Source organism: Triticum aestivum, chromosome 2D (assembly GCF_018294505.1).
Source record: "Triticum aestivum cultivar Chinese Spring chromosome 2D, IWGSC CS RefSeq v2.1, whole genome shotgun sequence".
In the NCBI taxonomy this organism is placed as follows: domain Eukaryota; kingdom Viridiplantae; phylum Streptophyta; class Magnoliopsida; order Poales; family Poaceae; genus Triticum; species Triticum aestivum.
Window position 1 is genome coordinate 113895316 of NC_057799.1, and position 13750 is coordinate 113909065.

The following is a 13750-nucleotide window of genomic DNA, read 5'->3' on the forward strand; positions in this document are numbered from 1 at the left end:
TCTTTCATGAAGTGGTGATCAGATTTTTCTAGTGGACACCCAAGCTCTAACTCCTTGCATTGGGTTTCTCCACTAAATGCTGGTCCTTTGAGTTCCAAACAGTGAGTTGGGTCATAACCGCTTTCCTGACAGATTCTGGCTTATCGCGGAAGTTTCTGAATCATCTTAACTGGTTCCACTGTCTTGAGTATCGGATCCGTACCAAATATTTGATTGTCGCCTGTCGTGGCTAGCATAAGAGTTTGACTTGTAGGATAATATCTGCAGACTTGACTGATGGTGGTTCTGCACCACGCGGGTCTTGCAACAATTTTCATACCCACATCACTGGTCTTGCTCCTTCATTATCGTTTTCTTGGTCTGGATCCTTGGCTGAAAGAGCTGGGTCATATTGCTTCTCTGTATCACCATAGGTACGGTCGGTACAATTTTTTGGCAATCGTAGCTTATCCTCATGTTTCTGATTGATTCTTGCTTCTGACCAAAATGTTGCGGATCTGATTCTTGGGATTCACTGCCATATGCTGTCAATTCACAGCGTACTACCTTGTACCAATGTCTTACTGAGGAAGATTGACTGGCTTGTGCTCGAAACTTTCATCGGACAGCTTGCTGAAAAAGACTGGGTATCGTGCTTCAGAAGCTTACCCCCTTAAAGACTTTGCTGGGGAAAGACTCGGTACCTTATGCCGGCAGCTTTTCTGGTTGCCTACTGAAGAAGGCAGAGTACCTTGTTCGGGAAATCATCCATGTATCCTACTGAAGAAGATAGATGAATCTTGCCTTGGAAGCTTCTCGTGTATCTTGCGTGGGAAGATTGGGTTACTTACACCAGAAACTTCTTATTGTGATATGCGGACCGATTTCCACATATATAACCATCTTAAATTTTTTGCTATTGATTTCTTGTATGAAACGGGGTTTTGTAGGACTATCCTCCTTTCTGAGGACATGCCATATTTTTGCTTGCTTCCAGGTACATCGGGTTCCAAAATCATCCTCAACGAAAAATTAAACTTGTATCTGAGCCATACCTTTGATAATATTCTATCAACCTTGCACACAATTTATCTTCTTGCCGATCTGATTATTTCTGCTATGAGGAGCACACGCTGAGGGAGACTTGACACTCAGTAACATGATCAGATATTCCCCAATCTGAATGCAGTCGGCTGAGAATTCCATACTGTTGTGAGGAGTGCACGTTAATGCAAACTTTACACTGACATTCCATCCAGGATTTCTTTTGTATTCAGACGAGCTATTTCCAATTTCACTGCAGTCTGCTGACAATTCCATTCTGTTTAGCTGAGTTTCCAAATATATGCATTTCTTGCTAACTCTTCGGGTCCGGTGTCGGCTGACGAGCAACTTTAATAGGGGAAAAATTTGTAACACTGAAGGCCCAAAGAAAGAAACAAAAGAAACGACTAAAACAAAAGCACACAAGCATACTACTAATTTAATTAATCAAGCAATCATCACATATTACTGCTACTCACACCATAATATGCATGCACACCTAAGAACACAAATCATGCAGAAACTCTGGTATTACGGTCTAATATGTTGTGGCGGTGTGCACGAAAATTATATCCATGTGTGGAAGGAGTTGGCGTAACCGAAGCTACACCAAGCACTGGCTGAACAGTGGCTGGATCTGGATGGATACACAGGTGAGAACGGACTTGACGATCAAGTAGCGAGACACAAAAGTCACGACCACCTCATCATCAAGCGTACGAAGGGAGTCGTACCCGTCCGAAGAATGAAATGACATGGCAAGATAACCGTGGAAGACTGGGTTTATTGGCATTGCCCTTTTCTGATAACAAAGATCAGCAAGGGTTGCCAAGGGGACGAGATGGAGGGCATGGATGATGATGTGGTGGCATCACACCGAGGAGCAGGCATGCTAAGAAAGATGGTGCAGGCGGTGGACCGAAAACGATGCCACCTACACTCACAAGATTAACCGTTAGTGACAAAATAACAATCTATATGCATGCTATGCGACAAACAAATGCAACAATCAAGTGCAACAAACCAACTGGGGTCTATACTACCGCCTTCTAACGTTCGCGCGGGCTAGGGCATCCTACAGCCAGACCTGCTCTGATACCAAGCCTGTGGCACCCGGCTCAAAGAAACCGGAACGCCCCGTATTCCAACCCAGAGATCGAGGAGAAGTCTTCTGGAATACGGCACTGCTTAGCATAGAACAAACCAGCTTTCTATTATTACACGAATGTGAATACAAGGTCTCCGATATTACAATAAATAACATCGGCACGGCGACACTACGCCATCCTCAGTTGCTCTATGCAAGCAGCAGAACAACTCGAAGCAGCGGAAAAACTTCTAGCAGCGGAACAACAACAACGGTGGTGAACTCCACTCCGCAGGGACTCTGGATGGAACGCTTATCCTAGCTCGCAACCAAAGAATCCACGGAAAACAAGCATGCAATCCAGGCATGACCTGCAAGCTGGCATGACACGCCAGGTCAGTACATTGAATGTACTTGCAAGCTCACAATAACCAGAAGCATTCAAGACAAACATCAACATGGCATTTACAGGTTAAGCAGGAATTAACATGAGATCATCAGAATAACATGGCATGAACAACATGAACATGATACAGGTAGAACAACACGAGCATGGCATGAACATATAGATCTGACGCTACTAGCATGCAACATGATGACACTACATGCATCATTTATTCTGCTCGGGTTACTTCGTAACCATCACATGCATCACTTAGCATCCTCAGACATCACACGATCATCTCAGGATCAAATCAAGCTTGGTATAAACAATACCGTAGTAATCATTAAATGACCACAAGGAGCTTGATCTTTACCCACGATTCTCGCAATATCACGAATATCCAATCAACTCGGTATCCTCGATACCACGGTGATCATTCCGGCGATCACAACCATGACCAACACTTGGTCTCAAACGGTGATCTTTCCGGCGATCACAACCAACTTATCTCATCGTCGAATCGGGGTTGTCATTAATCAAGTTATTATTAATACTGTTGACTCACGGTGGGACTGACATGAACTGGGCCCTTATCCGCGGGCGCGGGTATCGATAGATCTAATATACACTCTGCAGAGGTTAGTACACTGTACCCACACCACGGAACCCATGGCCTCGCACTCCCATTCGGGTGGACCAACGGCGTTCCGACAAAACCAATCTACTTCCATGACACTCTCCCGGCCACTCCGACTCACTCCCCATTGGGCTAGTCCTGGGTGGCCCCGTGTCTACCAAAGACACAACGACCACCGTCGTGGTCCGTCCCAAATAGGGACAAAAGCGCTTATCATCCAACCTACAGGCACACAAGGTTATGTCCGCCTACCTGATCAGGGTAAGCACGCCCATAACCTTCCCTAGTTGGAGGCACCGGCGAGAGGCACGACAATAGACCCAGTTAGGACCTCCCCATAAGGTAAGCGTGGTTGCACTGGTCAGTTTCGATATGGTGGCACCATGACTCAACCAACAGTTGTTCAAGTTGGATATGATTCCGGTTAAACTTGAATGCAAATATGCTGAGCCATGATAAAATAACATGATGTAATTACAATGCATGAGCATGATATCAACATAAGCATGAGAGTACGACATAACTATCCACTATATCAACAATGAATCATATCCAACTGAGCATGGCATACTGACTAACATGACCATCACAAGTACATACTTCTCAGAAACATAGCATGACCACTAGCATCAACAATAAATATCATGCAAGAACATAACAACAATGCAAGCATTTAACCAACGGGATGCAATGAAACATGTATAACAACGGTACTCGGGACAGACGGCAGTTATGCACCGATGACCATCACCAACATCAACAAGTACTACTAGCAAGCATAAGCATATGAAAGGAATACTAGCAACTAGCAGGGCATGATAACCAGGTGCATAACAACATAGCAAGAAGGTAAGCTCTAACCCAGAAGCATTACCGAAAAAATGATAACCATATTTTAAACAAGCAAACATTTAATAAATATTCAAGTTGAAAACCATGGCTACTGCATGACTATCATGCAAGTGGGTATTGCGGCTTGCCTGGGGATGAAGAAAACACCAGGGAAGAAGTGCGAGAAGCTCGCACAAAGATTTGCTGGAAACAGTTCTCTCTCGGAGGGGCTGTTTATGTGCAAGGACAAAAGGCCATTTCCAGAATGTCAAACCATATGAAAGTGAAGCCAACAGAACGGGCTCGACGAGGCGAAGAAGTGGGCTTTGGAATCACCTCATTTGAAGTTACGGTTGAGAAGTTATGAGGTGTGGAAGAAGAAGGACCAATCTGTAAATATTTTCATCACCAACGGGTCCCTGAGTGGATAAGGCAGAAGCGTATAGAGGAGAATACGTTTTCGGAATAGTGAAAGCGTACTTTAGGCTGCAGTAGAAAGGAATACGCTTTCCAGACGGGTAAACATATTACGAGTAAAAGGAACGAGAATACTCTTTCGAACCAAGAAAAACGTACTCACCGGAATCCGTGTCCACTTGACACGTCAGCGGGGGCGCCTGGGCCACTGACGGGCCGGGCCCAGGGGCAGGGGAGGGAGGCACGGGCGCACGTCGTCTTCCTCCTCTCGCTCCTGTTCTCACGTGAACAGAGGAGAGGAGCAGAGGAGGGAGGGAGCGGCGGCGGCCTGGCCGGCTCCGGCCGTCCCCGGCCAGGGCGAGGCCACCGGAGGGAGCAGCCCGGCGTGTCGCGTCCGTTCAGGGGGTCGGCCGGCCCCGGGGAGGAGAGGAGGACGCGGGGGCGGAGGAGGACGGAGGGGAGACAGAGGCGGCCGGTGATGGAGGGGCTCGGCGCTGCGGCCACTCCGGTGAGGGGGCAAGGGGGTGGGGTCGCTGAGTGGAACAAGGGGAACCCAGTGGACATGGTGGACGGAGGAGAGGAGGCCTGTGCTGGCCGAACCCAAGCCGAGGCCCAGGCGGCCATGGAGGGAGACGGCGAACAACGGCGAGATGTGGCGATCCTGGTGACCAAATGAGGCGAGGGAGACATGTGTGAGGTGTGGGAGAGGTCGGGAACGCCTTATATAGCCGAGGGGAGGGCTCTGGAGCTCACAACCGAGCTGGAGCAGTGCACTAATGGAGGTCAGGGGCTGAGCATGGCACGGGCACTGTTCTAGCGGCGCATTAATGGTGAACCACGATGAGCAACCGATGCAGGGAGATGACGTCGATCACGGGGAAGCGCCAGGACATGGTCGGACGTCGAGACGAGGCGGGAGGAGACGAGCACAGGGGCAAGAAGAAGCCAGAGCGCGAGTTTACCATGACGCAAGCATGATCACCGCGTGCACTGGAGCAAGCGGCGCTCTTTGGCGTGGCCGACCATGTACAGTAGATGGACCTTGGTGCCCTTAGTCTAACTAAAGAAATAAATCGGTCCAGGGGCAAATAAGAGATTTGCTCTAAGCTCCAAAGGTAAATCAGTAAGAAGGTGTTTGTAACTCTATGTGGTTAAACCAGCTAGGTAACATGGTAAAGAGTTTGTCTGCTGATGCTCACGCACTAAGGTGATGCTGTTCACCAAAAATCAGACCAAGAGGAGGAGTTTAGATGAGGGTTGCTGTAGAAAGTGCAAAACTGGCCAGAATTAGGGATTTGGATGATACACTCACATACTTGATTTTCGTGAGCTGAAATCTGGCAGAGATGGGTTATATGATGGTATGAAGCTGCTGTAAATATTTCATGCAATTTGGAAATACCAAAGTGGCACTAGCTTCAAAAAGCTTCATTCTGGACAGAAACTTGCAAATATTCTAGAGGAATAATGGCTTCATGAACCATGCCCAAAATGGGTGGAGGTAAGTTATATGGATAATAGAAGGCCTAGAAAAATAGGCATCCATAATGGAGCAAGATAAAATATACTTGCTTCACAAACTGAAATTTTGGACAGAATCAAAGAATTGAAGATGAGCTCACATGGAGGCATGAAATGAGCTCTACTTTGGTGGAGGGCTATGATATGATGATATGAGGGATCATGCAAAATGGCAACTCATTTGGATATGCCTCGCTTGCACCTCCTTCACAAAGCTTCTTTCTGGATAGAAACTTTGGAAAATCATAATTAAATAATTACTAGGCAAATGAGGTTTCATTTTGGCATGTGGAAATGATATGGACAGGAAAAGGTGTCCAAGGAGTTTGAGGTCAATTGGGAAAAGGAAAATAGCACTTGCTTCACAATGTGCCATTTAGGGCAGAATGGGAAATGAATTATTTGAGCATGATGATAAACATGACAAATGAAATATTTTGTCATATTTGAGAAATATATGACCCAAACAATTTATGATAATTATTTGGGAATTTTAGGAGTGATGGAAATAAAGGTTGCTTCACAACCAAGGGCAAATTTGAGTTATTCCTTTAATAGAAAAGGAATATTCCCAATAAAAAAATATTGGGATCTGGGCTAGGATGAAAATGACAGGGTCTAGGGAAGGATTTGGGTATGACAAGCCACTCTGGAAGCAAAGAAGAGTTCATCTTCTTCACTTTCCAGACCACAAAACCATGGAAAAAGAAAACTCAAGCAAAAACCTCAGAAAAACAAAAGAAAAAGAAAGGGCCAAAAATCAGGCTGCCACAAACCTTACCCCCTTAAAGAAATCTCGTCCTTGAGATTTGGTTGCTCAGGGAACAAGTATGAAGATGCTAACTTAAGGAAACCGTTTCCAATTCGGGTATCCTTTTTGTTATTTTTGTTCCCACTAAATTTTTATCTGACTGGCCCTGGGGTGGTTTGCTTTAATATATCCATATTCTGACAGATCTTACCTTGCATGTTCATGCTTATATAGGCTCCAATTTATTTTTAGATCTGCTGACTTAGCTGACTGGGATTGATTCTCACGACTGAAATATATGTCGGTCTCACAAATCCAAGAGTGATTTCCGCGGGGTGTGTCATCCGGCACTGACAATCTTTCATGAAGTGGTGATCAGATTTTTCTAGTGGACACCCAAGCTCTAACTCCTTGCATTGGGTTTCTCCACTAAATGCTGGTCCTTTGAGTTCCAAACAGTGAGTTGGGTCATAACCGCTTTCCTGACAAATTCTGGCTTATCGCGGAAGTTTCTGAATCATCTTAACTGGTTCCACTGTCTTGAGTATCGGATCCGTACCAAATATTTGATTGTCGCCTGTCGTGGCTAGCATAAGAGTTTGACCTGTAGGATAATATCTGCAGACTTGACTGACGGTGGTTCTGCACCACGCGGGTCTTGCAACAATTTTCATACCCACATCACTGGTCTTGGTCCTTCATTATCGTTTTCTTGGTCTGGATCCTTGGCTGAAAGAGCTGGGTCATATTGCTTCTTTGTATCACCATAGGTACGGTTGGTACAATTTTTCAGCAATCGTAGCTTATCCTCATGTTTCTGACTGATTCTTGCTTCTGACCAAAATGTTGCGGATCTGATTCTTGGGATTCACTGCCATATGCTGTCAATTCACAGCGTACTACCTTGTGCCAATGTCTTACTGAGGAAGATTGACTGGCTTGCGCTCGAAACTTTCATCGGACAGCTTGCTAAAAAATACTGGGTATCGTGCTTCAGAAGCTTACCCCCTTAAAGACTTTGCTGGGAAAGACTCAGTACCTTATGCCGGAAGCTTTTCTAGTTGCCTACTGAAGAAGGCAGAGTACCTTGTACGGGAAATCATCCATGTATCGTACTGAAGAAGATAGACGAATCTTGCCTTGGAAGCTTCTCGAGTATCTTGCGAGGGAAGATTGGGTTACTTACACCAGAAACTTCTTATTGTGATATGCGGACCGATTTCCACATATATAACCATCTTAAATTTTTTGTTATGGATTTCTTGTATGAAACGGGGTTTTGTAGGACTATCCTCCTTTCTGAGGACATGCCATATTTTTGCTTGCTTCCAGGTACATCGGGTTCCAAAATCATCCTCAACGAAAAATTAAACTTGTATCTGAGCCATACCTTTGATAATATTCTATCAACCTTGCACACAATTTATCTTCTTGCCGATCTGATTATTTCTGCTATGAGGAGCACACGCTGAGGGAGACTTGACACTCAGTAACATGATCAGATATTCCCCAATCTGAATGCAGTCGGCTGAGAATTCCATACTGTTGTGAGGAGTGCACGTTAATGCAAACTTTATACTGACATTCCATCCAGGATTTCTTTTGTATTCAGACGAGCTATTTCCAATTTCACTGCAGTCTGCTGACAATTCCATTTTGTTTAGCTGAGTTTCCAAATATATGCATTTCTTGCTGACTCTTCGGGTCCGGTGTTGGCTGACGAGCAACTTTAATAGGGGAAAATTTTGTAACACCGAAGGCCCAAAGAAAGAAACAAAAGAAACGACTAAAACAAAAGCACCCAAACATACTACTAATTTAATTAATCAAGCAATCATCACATATTACTGCTACTCACACCATAATATGCATGCACACCTAAGCACACAAATCACGCGAAAACTTCGGTATTACGGTCTAATATGCTATGGCGGTGTGCACGAAAATTATATCCATGTGTGGAAGGAGTTGGCGTAACCGAAGCTACACCAAGCACTGGTTGAATAGTGGCTGGATCTGGATGGATACACAGGTGAGGACGGACTTGACAATCAAGTAGCGAGACACAAAAGTCACGACCACCTCATCATCAAGCGTACGAAGGGAGTCGTACCCGTCCGAAGAATGAAATGACATGGCAAGATAATAGTGGAAGACTGGGTTTATTGGCATTGCCCTTTTCTGATAACAAAGATCAGCAAGGGTTGCCAAGGGACAAGATGGAGGGCATGGATGATGATGTGGTCGCATCACACCGAGGAGCAGGCATGCTAAGAAAGATGGTGCAGGCGGTGGACCGAAAAGGATGCCAAAATAACAATCTATATGCATGCTACGCGACAAACAAATGCAACAATCAAGTGCAACAAACCAACTGGGGTCTATACTACCGCTTTCAAACGTTCGCGCGGGCTAGGGCATCCTACAGCCAGACCTGCTCTGATACCAAGCCTGTGGCACCCCGGCTCAGAGAAACTGGAACGCCCCGTATTCCAGCCCAGAGATCGAGGAGAAGTCTTCTGGAATACGGCACTGCTTAGCATAGAACAAACCAACTTTCTATTATTACACGAATGTGAATACAAGGTCTCCGATATTACAATAAAACATCGACACGGCGACACTACGCCATCCTCAGTTGCTCTATGCAAGCAGCAGAACAACTCGAAGCAGCGGAAAAACTTTTAGTAGCGGAACAACAACAACGGTGGTGAACTCCACTCCGCAGGGACTCTGGATGGAACGCTTATCCTAACTCGCAAACAAAGAATCCACGGAAAACAAGCATGCAATCCAGGCATGACCTGCAAGCTGGCATGACACGCCAGGTCAGTACATTGAATGTACTTGCAAGCTCACAATAACCAGAAGCATTCAAGACAAACATCAACATGGCATTTACGGGTTAAGCAGGAATTAACATGAGATCATCAGAATAACATGGCATGAACAACATGAACATGATACAGGTAGAACAACATGAGCATGGCATGAACATATAGATCTGACGCTACTAGCATGCAACACGATGACACTACATGCATCATTTATTCTGCTCAGGTTACTTCGTAACCATCACATGCATCACTTACCATCCTCGGACATCACACGATCATCTCAGGATCAAATCAAGCTTGGTATAAACAATACCGTAGTAATCATTAAATGACCACAAGGAGCTTGACCTTTACCCATGATTCTCGCATAATATCATAAATATCCAATCAACTCGGTATCCTCGATACCACGGTGATCATTCCGGCGATCACAACCATGACCAACACTTGGTCTCAAACGGTGATCTTTCCGGCGATCACAACCAACTTATCTCATCGTCGAATCGGGGTTGTCATTAATCAAGTTATTATTAATACTGTTGACTCACGGTGGGACCGACACGAACTGGGCCCTTATCCGCGGGCGCGGCTATCGATAGATTTAATATACACTCTGCAGAGGTTAGTACACTGTACCCACACCACGGAACCCATGGCCTCGCACTCCCATTCGGGTGGACCAACGGCGTTCCGACAAAACCGATCTACTGCCATGAAACTCTCCCGGCCACTCCGACTCACTCCCCATTGGGCTAGTCCTGGGTGGCCCCGTGTCTACCAAAGACACAACGACCACCGTCGTGGTCCGTCCCAAATAAGGACAAAAGCGCTTATCATCCAACCTACAGGCACACAAGGTTATGTCCGCCTACCTGATCAGGGTAAGCACGCCCATAACCTTCCCTAGTTGGAGGCACTGGCGAGAGGCACGACAATAGACCCAGTTAGGTGAAGGAAATATGCCCTAGAGGCAATAATAAAGTTATTATTTATTTCCTTATATCATGATAAATGTTTATTATTCATGCTAGAATTGTATTAACCGGAAACATAATACATGTGTGAATACATAGACAAACAGAGTGTCACTAGTATGCCTCTACTTGACTAGCTCGTTAATCAAAGATGGTTATGTTTCCTAGCCATAGACATGAGTTGTCATTTGATTAACGGGATCACCTCATTAGGAGAATGACGTGATTGACTTGACCCATTCCGTTAGCTTAGCACCCGATCGTTTAGTATGTTGCTATTGCTTTCTTCATGACTTATACATGTTCCTATGACTATGAGATTATGCAACTCCCGTTTACCGGAGGAACACTTTGTGTGCTACCAAACGTCACAACGTAAATGGGTGATTATAAAGGTGCTCTACAGGTGTCTCCAAAGGTACTTGTTGGGTTGGCGTATTTCGAGATTAGGATTTGTCACTCCGATTGTCGGAGAGGTATCTCTGGGCCCACTCGGTAATGCACATCACTATAAGCCTTGCAAGCATTGTGACTAATGAGTTAGTTGCGGGATGATGTGTTACGGAACGAGTAAAGAGACTTGCCGGTAACGAGATTGAACTAGGTATCGAGATACCGACGATCAAATCTCGGGCAAGTAACATACCGGTGACAAAGGGAACAACGTATGTTGTTATGCGGTCTGACCGATAAAGATCTTCGTAGAATATGTGGGAGCCAATATGGGCATCCAGGTCCCGCTATTGGTTATTGACCGGAGACGTGTCTCGGTCATGTCTACATAGTTCTCGAACCAGTAGGGTCCGCACGCTTAACGTTACGATGACAGTTTTATTGAGTTTTAATGTACCGAAGGAGTTCGGAGTCCTGAATGAGATCGGGGATATGACGAGGAGTCTCGAAATGGTCGAGACGTAAAAATCGATATATTGGACGACTATATTTGGACTTCGGAAAGGTTCCGAGTGATTCGGGTATTTTTCGGAGTACCGGAGAGTTACGGGAATTCGTATTGGGCCTTAATGGGCCATACGGGAAAGGAGAGAAAGGCCTCAAAAGGTGGCCGCACCCCTCCCCATGGTCTGGTCCGAATTGGACTAGGGAAGGGGGGCGCACCCTTCCTTCTTTCTCTTTTCCCCTTCCCTTCTTCTACTCCCACAAGGAAAGGAGGAGTCCTACTCCCGGTGGGAGTAGGACTTCCCCCTTTGGCGCGCCTCTCCCCTTGGCCGGCTGCCTCCTCCTTGCTCCTTTATATACAGGGGCAGGGGGGCACCCCATAGACACAATAATTGATCCTTGAGATCTCTTAGCCGTGTGCGGTGCCCCCCTCCACCATATTACACCTCGATAATACCGTTGTGGAGCTTAGGCGAAGCCCTGCGTCGGTGGAACATCATCATCATCACCACGCCGTCGTGCTGACGAAACTCTCCCTCAACACTCGGCTGGATCGGAGTTCGAGGGACATCATCGAGCTGAACGTGTGTAGAACTCGGAGGTGCCGTACGTTCGGTACTTGATCGGTCGGATCGTGAAGACGTACGACTACATCAACCGCGTTGTGATAACGCTTCCGCTGTCGGTCTACGAGGGTACGTGGACAACACTCTCCCCTCTCGTTGCTATGCATCACCATGATCTTGCGTGTGCGTAGGAATTTTTTTGAAATTACTACGTTCCCCAACAGTGGCATCCGAGCCAGGTTTTATGCGTTGATGCTATGCACGAGTAGAACACAAGTGAGTTGTGGGCGATATAAGTCATACTGCTTACCAGCATGTCATACTTTGGTTCAGCGGTATTGTGAGATGAAGCGGCCCGGACCGACATTACGCGTACGCTTACGCGAGACTGGTTTCACCGTTGCGAGCACTCGTTGCTTAAAGGTGACTGGCGGGTGTCTGTCTCTCTCACTTTAGTTGAACCGAGTGTGGCTACGCCCGGTCCTTGCGAAGGTTAAAACAGCACCAACTTGACAAACTATCGTTGTGGTTTTGATGCGTAGGTAAGAACGGTTCTTGCTAAGCCCGTAGCAGCCACGTAAAACTTGCAACAACAAAGTAGAGGACGTCTAACTTGTTTTTGCAGGGCATGTTGTGATGTGATATGGTCAAGACATGATGTGATATAATTTGTTGTATGAGATGATCATGTTTTTAACCGAGTTATCGGCAACTGGCAGGAGCCATATGGTTGTCGTTTTATTGTATGCAATGCAATCGCCATGTAATGCTTTACTTTATCACTAAGCGGTAGCGATAGTCGTAGAAGCATAAGATTGACGAGACGACAACGATGCTACGATGGAGATCAAGGTGTCGCGCCGGTGACGATGGTGATCATGACGGTGCTTCGGAGATGGAGATCACAAGCACAAGATGATGATGGCCATATCATATCACTTATATTGATTGCATGTGATGTTAATCCTTTATGCATCTTATCTTGCTTTGTTTGACGGTAGCATTATAAGATGATCCTTCACTAAATTATCAAAGTATAAGTGTTCTCCCTGAGTATGCACCGTTGCGAAAGTTCTTCGTGCTGAGACACCACGTGATGATCGGGTGTGATAGGCTCTACGTTCAAATACAACGGGTGCAAAACAGTTGCACATGCGGAATACTCAGGTTAAACTTGACGAGCCTAGCATATAACAGATATGGCCTCGGAACACGGAGACCGAAAGGTCGAGCGTGAATCATATAGTAGATATGATCAACATAGTGATGTTCACCGTTGAAACTACTCCATCTCACGTGATGATCGGACATGGTTTAGTTGATATGGATCACGTGATCACTTAGAGGATTAGAGGGATGTCTATCTAAGTGGGAGTTCTTAAGTAATATGATTAATTGAACTTGAATTTATCATGAACTTAGTCCTGATAGTATTTTGCAAATTATGTTGTAGATCAATAGCTCGCGTTGTTGCTTCCCTGTTTTATTTTTGATATGTTCCTAGAGAAAATTATGTTGAAAGATGTTAGTAGCAAAGATGCGGATTGGATCCGTGATCTGAGGATTATCCTCATTGCTGCACAGAAAAATGATGTCCTTGATGCACCGCTAGGTGACAGACCTATTGCAGGAGCAGATGCAGACGTTATGAACGTTTGGCTAGCTCAATATGATGACTACTTGATAGTTTAGTGCACCATACTTAACGACTTAGAATCGGGACTTCAAAGACGTTTTGAACGTCATGGACCATATGAGATGTTCCAGGAGTTGAAGTTAATATTTCAAGCAAATACCCGAGTTGACAGATATGAAGTCTCCAAC